Here is a 16,069-nt window from a genome sequence, read left to right on the forward strand (position 1 = left end):
ATGAAGCTACTTACCGCTTCATGAAAAAGCAAAATAATCTTTCATTCATTTTGGGGGCAGTACAAAAACAAAAAAAAAAAACCAAAAGTTACTTTTTATTTTAAATGGTTTATCCCTCATTTTCTTTTACATATGAAGTAGAAAATTCTGTTTTTCCAGCTCAAGACAACAGAGATGAGGTTAGGTGAACAAAGTCAGAGGCAGAGACTTTTTATTAGCTTTATTAGATTTTCTGGATCCTTTGTAAGAAAGGTTAAACATACCCAAAGTGACAACCAAAGTATTTGAAGAAAGATAAAGTGGATGAAATGTAGTATTTAAAGGAACTTTCAGAAAGTAAAATGTTTATTTCCATTTTCAACTAATAATCAAACAATAAAAACTAAATTTCAAACACCTTAATATTTGAAGAAAATAGCTTTATAAATAAATAAAAATTAGAAAATTTATCTGTATGTTCTTTTTGTACTGTTTTTTCTTATAATGGATGAGATCCTTGATTTCATATTATAAACAGAAGATTTAAAATGAATTGGTCTGCCAGGTACTGTGACACACGCCTGTAATACAGCATCTTGGGAGGCTGAGTCAGGAGGATTTCTAGTTCAAAATCAACCTCAGCAACAGTGAGATGCTAAGCAACTCAGTGAGACCCTGTCTCCAAATAAAATATAAACTACAGATGGGATGTCTCTCAGAGGCTTAGTGCCCCTGAGTTCAATCCCCAGTACCAAAACAAAAACAAAAACCCAAACAAACAAAAAAATAATGAATAGCTCCTTTTTAAACTCAGAAATGTCAAAGACAGTGGGTAGTGTGTAATTCAGATGACAAGCAGATTTTTTTTCTCCTCAGTAGAAGACATTTTCACTATCTTTATTGTCATAAGCATTGTCAAAATACGCTTGATTGAATCATTATTACATTTAATCTTAAAACAGTACATTCCAAGAAAAAAAAGCACACTTTTTTGCAGAAATCTTAATTTCTTATTTTTACAGAAACTTTTTAATGTATATTTAGTTCTTTCTGTAGTTACATATATTTCTTTATTCTTCTCAAATTTTTCATGCATGTGAAAAAATAGATCATAACTAATGTTACATTAGACTTTGCTTATTGTAAATGTAATTTTTTGTGCAGAATATTATTTGAAATAGTCCATTACTGCTGAGTAAAATTTTGTCATTTCTGGGCATCATTTGGCCATTATGTCACTTACTTTGTGCATTGAACAAAATAGTAAACAGTTATGTGATATTCATTCTTTTTTCAAATTTTAACCCATTTGGTTTTTACCTTATAACATTCCACTGTCTTATTTACTTCTGTTTTTGTCCTTTGCTTTCCCCTTTGCTTCTTTCTTAAGAAATTCTTATTTGCTTTGCAGGACATAGTAGAATATTAGTTATCATTAACTAAGTTCTTTTTTTAATGGTCCTTAGTATGCAAGTAGAAATATCTGAACAAAATAATAAAAGTTACAGTGTCTGTTTTTTGATCCTTGAGGCTGCATAGAATCACATGGTACTGTGAAGTGTTCTGCCTTGGTGCTTCTCATGTATTACAAGTATTACTCAGTCAAGTGAATAAATAGTACATTTTGACTCTAGGGATGAAAATTGGGATATAAGGTATATAAATGTTAAAATATTAAAGAGGTGAAAAGCCAGAGAGAGAGAAAGAGAGAGAGAGAGAGAGAGAGAGAGAGAGAGAGTCTATGTGCCCCATTTGACTTAACCTTTTGTTATATGTCTTCCAGTATAAAAGCTGAGCTAATCTGTTAGCCAAGTTCACAAGCCCAGAATCATCTGCTAGCCTTCTTCTGGGATCTTAGCCATGGGGTTATCATTTCCAGTTACGACAAACTAAGTCATGAGGATATGGGAGAATATGCAATTTAATGGATCAGTGAACACTGAGCATACAATTTATTGTGGGAAACTACTATCTTCAAGTTTCTTTTAAAAAGAGTATAAATCCATCTCTACATACATATGCTAGAAAAATGGTTTCTGCTAACCACATTCTAAAATATCTTGACCTCTTTGAAAATTTCTTAACATTCCTTGATCCCACATTACAGTCAGTTTATTTGACCTCCTCCCTCTAATAGTGACAATTAATTATTTGTTACTATGCCCTTCATTAAAATGTCATAAATATTAGTATTTGCACTTATACCAGTATGCTATAATAATTTGTGAATGCTCTTTTGTCACTTTCAGATCGAACTCACTGAGGGCAAGAACGTATTTCATTGTAATTTTTCATCTTTTCTTTTATGAACTGAAATACATCTGAAACAAGGAACAGGTTTTTTGTTTGTTCATTTGTTTGCTTTCTGCCATTTGGGGGAATTGAACCCAAGGCCACACACATGCTAGGCAAATGTTCTCCACACCACAACTTCTACCACAACCTCAAATCACAAAGATCTAGTGAAATTGTATTTCTTATCCTATCTGGTCTCCATTGTACTAGCAATAATAATTGTGTCCTATTCCCACAAGTAATTTCAATCACAACAAAAATACTGACAAATAGTGATCAACTGGCTACGACCATTATTTAGCTCCCATAGCTATATATTGCCACCACCCCACAGAATCTTCAAAAATTAGTTCCAACTCATCACCAGTGGGCTACATGCCTGGCTAGAAATGAACGGTCTCTAAAGTGTTTCCTGAAAGAATTTCTAATCCATGCTAGGACTTCAATTTATATTTCTTGAATTGACTGACTTCCTCTGCGTCTTGAACAAACTATTATGAAATAAAGAGTAGTTACAATAGTGGCTATAAGTATGGAATATGAAGCCACATTCAGTGTAAGGGTACATTTTCTTTTGGCTTGTCCCCCAAAATTCTAACTTCATTTATCTTGCTTTCCTTGAAATTTTGAGTTCTTCAATTCTATGACCATTTATTTTCATTTATTATGTTGTTTTTTTTCTTATAAACATCAATCAATTTTATTTGGGTTAGCTGTGTGTATGAATATGTTTCCTGATGTCTCTATTTTTCTTACATCTAAGAGTGGTCCATCATGCATCATTGCCTGTGTGATTTAATCAAGAACAATTGCTCAAATTTCAAGAAATAATTTTAAAGGAGGACAAAGCCAGCCAGGTTTTATTTTTGCTCCTTGCAATTAAGTATATTTGAGGAAGAAGATAAAAGACTGCATCATCAAGCTGCTGTGCCTAACATGGACTCCTTTAACTACTTATTTGGTAAACTAATAAATCCAAAGACTTTGGATCATATTGATAAACATTATTCTCACAGATTAAAAAAAAAAAAAACAGAACAAATGAAGGCTAGGGAAGGATAACTCCTTACATTAGAAAATGTAGTAAGTATTGTATTTAGTAGAATCAATACACTGTGAAATACATTTTACAATTTTATTTTTTAAATATTCTTCTTGGTGAATTGTATTTATACATAGTAGTAGGCTTTATTGAAATGTACTCATACACTCACATAGTATAATTCGGTCTAATTCATCCCCTCATACCTATACTATTCTCCCTCCCATAAATCCTCATCCTCTCCCTGCCTCTTTCTCCTATATATGACAAAAAAAATGTGATCTTGGATTTTCTGATTCTGCCTTATTTTATTGAGCATGGTGTTCTCCACCATATTGTTTCTTATTTACTTATCTGTTGATGGACATCTAGCCTGGTTCCATATTCTAGATATTAGTCCTGTGTCAGAAAAGTAGCTGGAACAGATTTTCTCCTAGTCTATTGGATCTCTATTCATGTTCTTTATTGTTTCCTTTGCTCTGCTATGCAGAAGCTTTTTAATATTATAACAATCGATTTATTATTTGTTTCAATTCCTAAGCTTATGGAGTCTTGTTGAGGAAGTCATTATCTGTTGGAATGTTGACCCTATACTTTCTTCTAGCAATTGTAAAATTTCTGTTGTCATTTCCAGAGGGGTTAGTGCTTTCCATATCACCTTAACCAATCCCAATCCTCATGACCACCTCCCTGTCAGTTTTACTACTTGTCCCAGAGCTTTGGCCACCAATTCAAATGAAAGGGCCCTTTGCTTTTATGTACTCTGCACATTAAAAAAAATGGGAACTGCTATGGCCACTTTGGATTTCTCCCTATTCTGTGTTGCAGTCTCCTAAGTCCAAATTTGAAGACAAGGTATATTAACTTGAACAAAAATCAAAGTACAAACATTGAAAATTTTTCTATACACTAATAATGAACTCACTGAAAAAAAAATTAGGAAAATCACACATCACCTCCATGACCATTGGAACAAAGGATGCAACACAACCCAGATAAGTGTACAGGACTCAAAAATAGCATAGGATATTATTAGAAAAATACTAAAAATGAGCATGTACATATTTAATTTATTGAAATCATCCAACATTTGTAATGAATGTCAAAAAGATCAAAGTTAGTGATTAGTTATTTAGCAGAAGGAAATCAATAAGGTACTAATGAACCTCGTAAAATAAAATTGTGCTAAAGGTTACTTGTCAATTGAAAAAAAATTCCAATATCAGTAGAAAACTGAAACTAATATAACACTAGTAATTTTCAAAAGTCATAAAAACAGAAAGGAACAACATGTAGATGTTATATTGCATATATCCTGAAACTGGTATGGATTCCTACATCTAAAAGAGTTGTTGTACTACCAGAAAAAATGCCCCGGAACAAAAGTTGCACAACCTCTCTCTCTGAAACAGTTAAAAATTCATAGGAACCTATTAGTTTATTTACTCTAGCAGAATGCCCTTTATAATGTATAAACTCATGTTCTCATAAGAAATCTTAAAAAGAACTTTGTTTTTATAGTTGATAGTTACTTGCTGTTCTGATCATGTATTATTCAGATTATATATTTTTAATTGACTTTTCTATAAAAAGTTTAAATTGTTCTACTGATTATCACTGTTCTTCCTCTAAAAAGTGTGACCAACAAAGAACTATAAAACTTTAATATAATATTATAATTCTAGGTTTAAAAATAACATGAGAGGTCTTGTTGCTCTGCATAAGTATCACCAAAACTCACGAATAAGTACTCTAGATTCTGCGTTAATTGTTTGATAAATGATGACACATTTTTTTCACTCTGGATGAACCACGGGATGTTTTTCCTGTAGGTTTTTAATTCCTGCTTTCATTCTTTTTCTAAATGTTAGTACTCTTCATTTCTATAGTTGTCTTATTCACTTGGATGATGTCTTTCTTTTCTTCACACTAAATCTCAAACTACTTCACTTATTTCTTGTTTGAAGAGAGCTTTTCATTTGTTCAATATATTAGTAACCCTCTTTTGAACACACATGCATTGTCAAAGTTCTTTTTTATGCCTCCTCCCACCTCCAAAACTAGAAAATTATTCATACTTAGAGTTGATTGACTGAACCAAAATGTGGTACTTCACATGAATCATAATTGTGTTTTCTGAGAACTCTTAAACTCCTTACACTTGCAGCACAAAGAAAGCCTTCAATAAACGTTGCAGAGCAGAGCATTGAATGGATTAAAGGGGAAAAAAGATATTAAATTTTTTCATGACCATCTTCAGATAAAATCCAATAGGCTTCTCTTCATATTTGCAACCCTTTCTAAGAGAAGAATGTTTTAAATTATCCATTGCAGAATTTTACTTCATGAGAGAAAACAGACTTAAACTTTGCAGGTTATACTTTTCAGTTTTCAATCAAAACTATTTTTTTTTCTGTAACTAGTCCTCCTTGAGCTTTCCTACTTCCTATCAACTTTCTAGTTCATGGCTATCAAATCAGGAATCTTATCTCTATATTATTACAATCTTCTAAGAATATATTTTGCCCAAGTTAAATTATTTAAATCCATGTCTCTCTCACTCATAGGGTGCTCTATAATTCTTAGTGTTTAGGCTCCACCCCAAACCATTTGTTTTCCCCCTTTAAAATTTTTTGAGTATTTTTGACAGAATAGCAAGAAATAAAATGAAATTAATTATTAGTTATTATCTTTTCTCTCGTTTCCGTCTATTTACCATTTATCCCAGTCTTCTGGAGAATGAATTCCTTATGTTTTGTTTTCCAAAACAGTAGCTCATTTTCTTACACATTAATGCCAATGCCTATGGTTCCTCTGAGTCTCCCTTTCTGTGCTAATGAACAGGAATTGTCAATTTGATTGGGTTAAGAGATGCCTAAGATTAAGAGGCTTCTGGGTATATCACTGAGGGTGTATCTAGAATGATTGGCATGTGGGACACCCTAAATGTGAGAAGCACAGTCCAATAGATTGGGGGCCTTGATGAAACATTAGGTGGAAGAATGAAGAAGCTGTAGTAGATGCAAGCTCAATTTTTCTTGAGTGAGTGTTTTGATTGCTACCGCCATCAACTGAAGATGTGAGACTCTAGTTCCTTCATTCTTCAAAAGCAGACCCTCACTAGTCACTTTCCAGAGAGTTTCCAGGGCTTTGTTCCTGGACTGGGGCTGAATCATTGATCTCTCTTGTTCTGAGGCACCAGCTTCTTGGACAGAGAAGCTACTATTTTCTCCAGTCTTCAGATGGCCATTGTGATACTATCCAGCTTCTTGTCATATAAGTCAATCTTATAAATACCCTTTTATAATTTATGTATTTGATCTGATTCCTCTAGAGAACCCTGGCTAATATGCCTTCTCTTTGTCTCTTTAAATTCCTCAGCCTTTGTATGCTGCTACTATAGTTTTGTCACCAATAGCAAAAATAGATTATTCCATATTACAATTGACTTCCCTTTCTCATTTATTTGCACTCAGATAGTTTTTAGTGTTCTAAACTCTTATTTTAATCTCTTCTACTATGTCAATTTTGACATATTCTTTTCTAATGCATTGTTTCTCTTTCTTCCATAGATCTGACTCTGTTAATATACTGCATTCAATGTCTATCTCATTCGGTTTTTACCTGCAGTATTTTCATATGTGTACATTCACACATGTAAATATGTGTGATATCTGATAGCACATGCCTAATATAGCTAAACTACTCATCATGAAACATCATACTGTCTGGTTTATGTGTTAATCACCCTGAGGCAATCAGAATTATTTGAATATACTTGTAAATTTCCATATTTCCAATGCTTAAACTTCAGAGGAGATGCTCAATACATTGCCTTTGAATTTTTGAATAAATGAAAGGTTAAATACTGCAATAAAGATTTGAAATACACAATATTGCTAATATAGATTGTTTAGTCAGCTTTTTTACTGATGTGACCAAAATACCTGACCAGAACAATTAGAGGAGGAAAAGTTTATTTGGGGGCTCAGAGGTCTTAGCCAATAGATGGCTAACTCCATTCCTCAGGGCCCAAGGTGAAACAGAACATCATAGAGGAAGAGTGTGGTGGAGGAAAGCAGTTCAAGACATTGTACCAGGAAGGTGACACAGAGACTCCTCTCACTGGATGCAAAACATATAACCTAAAAGGTCTACCTCCTTCAGCCACACCTCAACTGCTGTATTAGTCAGCTTTTTCACTGCTGTGAAGAAGAGACCCAAACAGAACAATTGTAGAGGAAGAAAATTTGGGGGCTCAGTTTTTGTGGTCTCAGTCCATAGGAGGCTGGCTGCATTCCTGGGGCTCGAGGTGAGACAGAACACCACAGTGCAAGAGTATGGCAGAGGGAAGCAGCTCACATGAGGATCAGAAAGCAGAGACTCCACTCATCAGATACAAAATATATAAAGCAATGCCTCTATGCCTACCTCCTCCAGCCACACCCTCCCACCTTCAGTTACCACATAATTAATCTCCTGACTCAGAGAAGGCTCTCAGAACTCAATCATTTCTCCTTTAAACCTTAAATGCATTATCTCACACTTGAGCTTTTGTGGGGCACCTCACATCTAAGCCATAACATCTGTCTTCAGTTACCACTCAGTTAATCCTTAAATTTACCGATTAGATTAAGGCTCTCATAACCCAATCATATCACCACTAAACTTCTTGCATTGTCTCATATATGAGCTTTTGGAGAACAACAATATTTAAACCATAACAATGGATTGTATTCTCTTGCAAATATTTTTGTTTGCCTTTTGTTTTAGTCAGCTTTGTATTAATTACTGTGACCAAAATTCATAAAAAAATATTTTAGATGAGGAAAAGTTTTTCTGGGGCTCATGGTTTCAGAGGTCTTGGTCCATAGATAATTAACTCCACTATTCTGGACCCAAGGTGAATCAGCACATTGTAGGAGGGGTCCAGGGGAGGAAATATGCTCTCCCCATGGCAACAAGGAAGAGGCTACAAGGAAGATTCATCCTTCCAGGTCATATCCCCAGTGACCTCCCTCTTGCAGCCATACACAACCTGGCTATAGTTACCACCCAGTCAGTCCTTTCATACTAGCATGGATAGGTTAGGTTACAGCTTTTATAACTTTTTAAATAATTTCACCTGTGAATAACCTTGCATTTCAGGAGCTTTGGGCAGATACTTCATATTCAAATGATAGCATTCCTTTTATTATAATGAATTCTTCATTTATCTCATGATCATGTTTTTCTTCTTCAACATTAAATTTCAGAAATATTCTCTGCATTTTGTGGAATTAAAATTTGTGAATTACTTATATTGCCCTTCTAAGAGTTATTTCATGTTTTAGTTTGAATTAATCTTCAGAGATTTTAAATATTATTGTATTATTCTACCGAATGGTGATTTAAATTAGATGTCAATATTTATAAATCTATCATCCCACCCAGTTAAAACTCTATTTGCTGATTAGATGTTACTGTGATCATCAATTAAAAGTTAAAGGACACCTCATATTAATCTTCCAGCAATTTCTATTTTTAAAAGGACCTTCTGGTAATTTTTTATAATATAAACCTTCAGATAAACAGCAGAACCACCTGTCTTGAATTTTTCTATGGTTTCCCATATATTTTAAATCCCACTAATAGCATAATTAACATGCTGTCTTCAATTTAATTTGTTGTTACATACTTTTGTAAATGGCTCTTGTGAGATGTGCTTCCATAATTTTCTATTGATGGAGGACTCTGAGCTGCCTAAGTGCAGGCTCCCAAGCAGCATGAAAAACCACTTGGTCTACTATCTGTAGAGATCAAGATGAAGAAGCTGCTAGGTTGAACAAATTAGTTTCTTCTTGTTATGAATATAATTCTAAAGAATAGATTTTAATTCCCAAGATTTAATTTTTCCCACTTAACAGTATAAATAATGAACAGAGTAAAATTATGCTAATTAATCTTAAAACTGTCATGCTTCCAAATTAAAAAAAAATGTTAAAATAAAAAGATCTGCTCTTTGTTCTCTTTGTGCCTAACCCCTTCAAGTATTTGTAGTTACAAATCTAAATATCATTTGTGAAATGAAGTGTCTGGATCTATTGACAATGTGTCTGAATTCAGCTGGTTTCTGTCTTGCTAAAATCAATAGCTAAGTTGTGAATCTGTAAGACAAATTAATTCTGGCCCTTTGTCAGAATGGTTTTCATGAGCTGAAATGGTTAAAAAGCAACAGAGGAATTATAGCTCTCTAGACTCATTTGCTTTTTGGTATAGGAACTTTCCTCTGCTGTTGCCAATTTTTGTTATAGGCAGTAGTATTTCAAGAAAGAGTCTTCAGGAGCTTATTCAAATAGATTATTTACATATTTAATTCCTCATTCAGGAAAGAGTACAATATTCAAGTAGAAATGGGAGATAGTGTTTGAGGGTAATTAAACATATTTTGCTGACAGAGGAAATGACCAGTTCATGGAATAAAACACCATGGAACATGTCTTAAATATGAGACATGTTAAATTTAAGTACCTTTCCTACCTACCTTTCCCGTAAACATAAACATGTTTTTTCCATAACATGTTTTTCTTTCAGTTTCTTTTTGCTATTTCTTAAAAACTAAAGTTTATTTTTTCAACTAATGCATAAAGGAAATTTAATTATCAAAGTGTACATACCCAAATGTATATTAAATGCGTATGAAAATCTTTTGTACATGAAAACAACACATGTGTTATATTTGCTTTTAAATTTTTATATAATGAAAATACATAATCTGTATTTATTTGCCACCACGATATCATGGAGTGTAAAAACAAAAATTACATAGAACTTTTAGCAATTTAACTTTGTGAAAATTTAGTCAAATATAATTATAATAATTTTTTTTCAGAATCATTTAATATTCTTCCCAGCCTTCTCCCACTTGCTGTGATCATTTTTAATATATTATATATAATGTGTTAGTTTTCCTCATGACCAAACACACTGATGGTCAATTAATATCCAGAATTATATTAACTTTAGGCCCATAACGCCTTAAACACTCCCAGAATGAAAATAAAATGAGTCACAGGGAAATATCCAATCTGAGAAATAATTTTATTTCAAAGATAGATATAATTTACAAAGGTGCTTTTGTTCCATGTTTTTAATTTTCCTCTTTAAATTTATTTTTTTAATTTTAATTTGTTATATGTGACAGCAGAATTAATTACAATTTATATTACACATATAGAGCACAATTTTTTATATCTCTGTAAAAAAGTATATTTACACCATTCATGTCTTCATACATGTACTTAGGGTAATAATATCTATCTCATTCCACCATCTTTTTTACCCCTATATCCCCTCCCTTTTCCTCCCACCCTTTTGTCCTATCTAGAGTTCTTTTAATCTTCCCATGTTCTCCCTCCAACCCCACTATGAATCAGTCTCTTTATATCAGAAAAAAAAAACATTTGGCATTTGTTTGTTTTGTTTTTTTGAAATTGGCGAATTTCACTTAGCATTATCTTCTCTAACTTCATCCATTTACCTGAAAATGCCATGATTTTATTCTCTTTTATTGCTGAGTAATATTCCATTGTGTATATATGCTACATTTTCTTTATTCATTTGTCTACTGAAGGGTCTCTAGGTTGGTTTCACAGTTTAGCTATTGTGAATTGTGCTGCTATAAACATTGATGTGGCTGTTTCCCTGTAGTATGCTGTCTTTAAGTCCCTTGGGTATAGACCTAGGAGAGGGACATCTGGGTCAAATGGTGGTTCCATTCCCAGTTTTCCAGGTATCTCCATACTGCTTTTCATATTGGCTGCACCAATTTGCAGTCCCAACAGCAGTGTATGATTGTGACTTTTCCCCACTTGCTCAACAACAATTATAGTTGTTTGTGGTCCTAATAGCTGCCATTCTGACTGAAGTGAGATGAAATCTTAGAATAGTTTTGATTTGCATTTCTCTAATTGCTAGAGATGTTGAACATTTTTTTCATGTATTTGTTGATTGATTGTATATCTTCTGAGAGGTGTCTGTTCATTTTCTTAGCCCATTTATTGATTGGGCTATTTGTTTTTATGTTGTTTAGCCTTTTGAGTTTTTTTATATACCCTAAAGATTAGTGCTCTATCTGATGTGTGAGGGGTAAAGATTTGCTCCCAAGATATAGACTCTCTATTCACCTCACAGATTGTTTCTTTTGCTGAGAAGAAGCTTTTTAGCTTGAATCTATCCCATTTATTAATCCTTGATTTTAATTTTTGTGCTATAGGACTCTTATTAAGGCAGTTGGGGCCCAATATGACAAGATGGAGATTTGGACCTACTTTTTCTTCTAATAGATGCAGTGTCTTTGTTTTAATTCTTAGGTCTTTGATCCGCTTTGCATTGAGTTTTGTTAATGTACATTGTTTTCACAGTTTTGAACATCTTGAACAACTGTATTTAGCAGACTACAATTCTGAAAAGTCCTCATTCATTTGTATTGTAATTGAGCCCAGTTTTAAACAAATTACTAAGAAGTAACTACGGTAATATTTAGCATACAAGAAAACATTAAACCCCAAATATACCCATCTTACCTATCATTATATATACATTGTGTTGGCCACAACTGGATGTTATTCTTTAGACTTCTTTTTAGTGATCCTGAAACAATGTCTATCCTGTTTAGTTCTGTAGGATTCCAATGCTAACATAATAGTCTATTGAAAATTCAGAAACCTTCTCAATTTTCTTTTAATAAATGATCCATTTCCCTAAGTGATTCTGTTTATGAAATTGTTGTTTGAGATACTAAGGCAGCCAGTTTGGGGTTTGTTCAGATTATAAAGCTTAGAAAATTTGAAATGTCCTCTGGAAGAAAAAGAAAACAAAATTGCAATTGTTAAAATCAGTTTAAAAGTCACTACAGAAATCACAACAAATAGAAATTTCCAGAAAATTACAAATTTTGTGCAAGTATGAAATCCAGAAAACAAATTTTACTAAATATCTGTTTCACCTCCATCTACAATACATTTTACTTACAGGTGAGTTTTGTTATTTTTGATTGCCTAGTCACATACTGTCAATTTATAATATTATTTTTAGAAGAAATTTAAAAATACATAATTCTGTCTTTTTTCTAGCATGGTTGATGAAGACTTTCATTATTAATTATTATTTAGGAAGTTTCTAAAAGAAGCTTCAAAATCATTATTGGAAATGCCATATAAATTTTGGGCCACTTGCAAATTTGCCAAAATCTCTTGAGTTTTTGAGTATAAACTTTAAGACTTCAAGACTTAAATAATAATTATTCCTCCTTCTCCTCTTCCTCCTCCTCCTCCTTCTCCTCCTCCTCCTTCTCCTCCTCCTCCTCCTCCTCCTCCTCCTCCTCCTCCTCCTCCTCCTCCTCCTCCTCTTCCTCTTCCTCCTCCTCTTCCTCCTCTTCCTCCTCCTCCTCCTCTTTTCTTAATAGTTATTCTTAAATATTTCTCAAGTGACCACGGTTGACTGTATCTTTAAATGTTTTGTGTGTTTATTCCATCATTGTCATTGTCAGTTCTTGTGTCATTTAACTAAAAATTAATAAGAAACTATTAAATTAGAACCAAGCATGTCATTTTAATCTGGAGGAAGAACATGAGAAAAGGCAGAATCAAGAAGATGTGAGCCACAGTGTAGACTAGGTTGTGTGGATGGCACAGAGGTAGGGAGTAAGAATGGAAAGCACAGAGGAGCCAGATAAGATGAGTAAAAGTGCCAAATTCTGGAAGTGGCTAGGGATGGACTAGAATGCTTTTAAAATAAAATGTCTGTTGATGGGTCATTGACCATGAGACAGATACTAATGCATACTGTAAACACCATTAGCATTAATGTCAGACAAATTGAGGTCTGAATCTTAGTGCTGTCCTTATTAGCCTGTGAAGCACTGTTAGCAATAACTGAGTTATACATAGAACTAAGTGCACTATCACATGCACCTACTAAATCTTAACTAATTGTGTTCCCGATTTAACTCTCCTTTATCTGGTTTCCTAAAATACTTGTAGTTACTCCAAAGCCATCTGAAAAAGTGCAGCATGAAAATGCCAAACAGGCAAGGAATATTCAAGGATATTAGACTAAGAGTGAGACAAGAATATAGTCTGAAATTAACCACATTTAAGCCAAGCAGAAGTATTTTTAAGAGCTGAGTGATGATAGGCCTTTTGTCTTTGCTAATTTGAATGTATCTAAAGTAAAAATAAAATCTCTTATTTTTTTATGGCAGGAGGTACATTTAAAACTTGGAGCAAGATGTCCACCAAAATTAGACTTCCTCCCATCCTGGATACTTGGGGAAAGGGGCTCTATTGTCCTTGACCATTGCATTTCAAAAGAATGTTTCCCAGGTCTCTGAGAAAGACATTTCTACATATAAAACTGGAAAGATAATTTTTCAAAGATTTATATCTGAAATAGGCTGGAAAATAATTTATAATGACAAGTTTTCTAAAGTAAATGCTCTAAGAAAAAAAGTGGCTGGGGCTTAGAATCTAACTAAAACCTAAGGTTTAGTCAAGGTGAAAGGAATTTAAAGGCTGTCTTAGTCATACCCAATATGTGGAGGATTAGGAAGGAAAAGGAGTCTGAGCAGCAGGCAGTGGACTGGGCCATGGCTAAAATGTCTCTGCCAGGTCCACCCCAATGTGTCTGAAAGTAAAGAACATGGAAGTTGGAATTTCTTTTATTCCCAATACATCTACCTCTGTAAAAGGACCTGGGACCATGATAGGCATATGTTTTGTTCAGTTGTAAAGGAAGTCTGATAATAGTGGCAGGTTATATAGGACGTGTAAGGACTTTGTTTCCTACCATGTGTACAGAGTTTTAAACCCAACTCTGTCTTATAGTAATAACAATCACTCTTACAAATGAGGAATGTAGGAGACATAGGAAGACAAATATGAAGTTAAGACAACACTGAAGGTAGAAGTCATTCAGCATAATGATATCAGTAGGAATGGAGAGAAGTCATCAGAACGTAGAGCGAACGAGATTCCTATGAAGATTTTATTGTATTAGGTAAAAGGGAAGAATAAAAGGTGACAATAAGAATTTTAGAGCATGAAAACTGGAAATGTACAGATGCCAGTTATTGAAACTGGGAATATTTTGGATGAAACAGAGTTGGTCAGAGGGAAGATCAGGTGTTTGATGTAGATCCTGTAAAATATGAATGATTGCTCCAGGGCAGCTGGATATGAGAGCTCCTGGAGAATGTTTAGACTGAACATATAATTCTAAAAGCTGTCACAACATAGATGATATTTATGCTGCACACTGGTGGGAAATCACCAAGGTAATAATGTATACTGAGTCATGAGACTTTCCATATCGTTAGAGCAGAAAGAGAATAAATTAGCTATGAGTCCGGGAACATAAGCAGTGACAGAAGAGAAAAATCAGAGACTATAGTGCCCTATAGGCCAAATAAAGAAAGTGTATTCAGGAGAAGACAGTGATCATCTGTTAAATTTCACTGATGAACCAACAGGACAAGTTCTGAGATTGGAGCAATACAGCAAATAGAGGTTACTGAGTGCCTTGCTAACAACAATTGTAGTGAAGCCAAAGGTATGAACATCTGCTTGAAAAATATTCAAGAGAAAATGGGGGAAAGGGGTTTGAGACCAAACATCTCTTTCAAGGAATTATGATCTAAAAGTGCAGGTTAATGTGGTCATTGTCTAGAAGAAACATGAAAACACATGAGACTATTTAAAAAAAAAAAAAACATTTCATATTATATCGCTGGCTGGTTTGATTAAGCAGAGAGTTAAGATAGATTAGCCAAAGAAAGGTTGGAAAGTTTCTGGGAAAAGAGTAGAATACAGTGCCTGAGTCAAGAATTTAGCTTCCACAGTTATAAGAGAAAATGCTGATTACATGAGTTTAGGTGTCTGTAGGTGGGGACCGCTATATAAGCTATATGATTTTATGGTTGTGCTGTTTTTTCTCAGAGAATTGATAGGAAAAATCATTACTGGAAAGTTAGAATAAGAAGATCTTATTGATGTTTTAAAAGAAAAAATTAAGATAAGAAGTGTTAAACTAATGAAATAGAGAATGTGAAAATAATAGGTTTTCTGTGTTTTACTAATGGACAATTCCATATATGCATTTATTCACTGAATGTTTAACCTGATTCTTCTATATTCCAAGAATTCCTCTGGGATCTTGTGATACAATAGCAAACAGAAGAGATTCCTAATTATATAGAGATAGGCTAATGTTTATATATTTTAATTGAGATTATGTTCTTTGGGGCAGGTTCATTCACAAAATAGAAGAAAAAGTAATTAATGAGAATCAAGGTTTTACTAGAGAGTGATATGAAACTAGACACATAGAATAGTGATTTTATTGATGGACCAGGGAGTTTTAGCTAGTAAGGTGTGGAGACATTAGATTTGTGATAGATAATAAAAATCAACAGTAAGATATGTAGATCTGACAAACATAATTACTCTAGGTACATGTATGACTGCATATGTGGTGAAACTCTATATCATGTACAACCAGAGAAATGAAAAGTTGTACTCTGTTTGTGTACAATGAACCGAAAAGCTTTCTGCTGTCATGTGTAACTGATTAGAACTAATAAAAATAAATGTTAAAAAGATATATAGATCCTTGTAGAAGTCAAAACATTACTCAAGTTGGAACATTAAAGGGACTAGGCTGAAATAAAAGGGTGTTGTTTGAAAATTAGATATTGAATTATGATTATAGTAGCAG

The sequence above is a fragment of the Marmota monax genome, unplaced genomic scaffold, assembly GCF_021218885.2.
Source record: "Marmota monax isolate L192 unplaced genomic scaffold, Marmota_monax_Labrador192_F-V1.1 WCK01_AAM20220418_F8-fsc00006, whole genome shotgun sequence".
NCBI lineage: Eukaryota > Metazoa > Chordata > Mammalia > Rodentia > Sciuridae > Marmota > Marmota monax.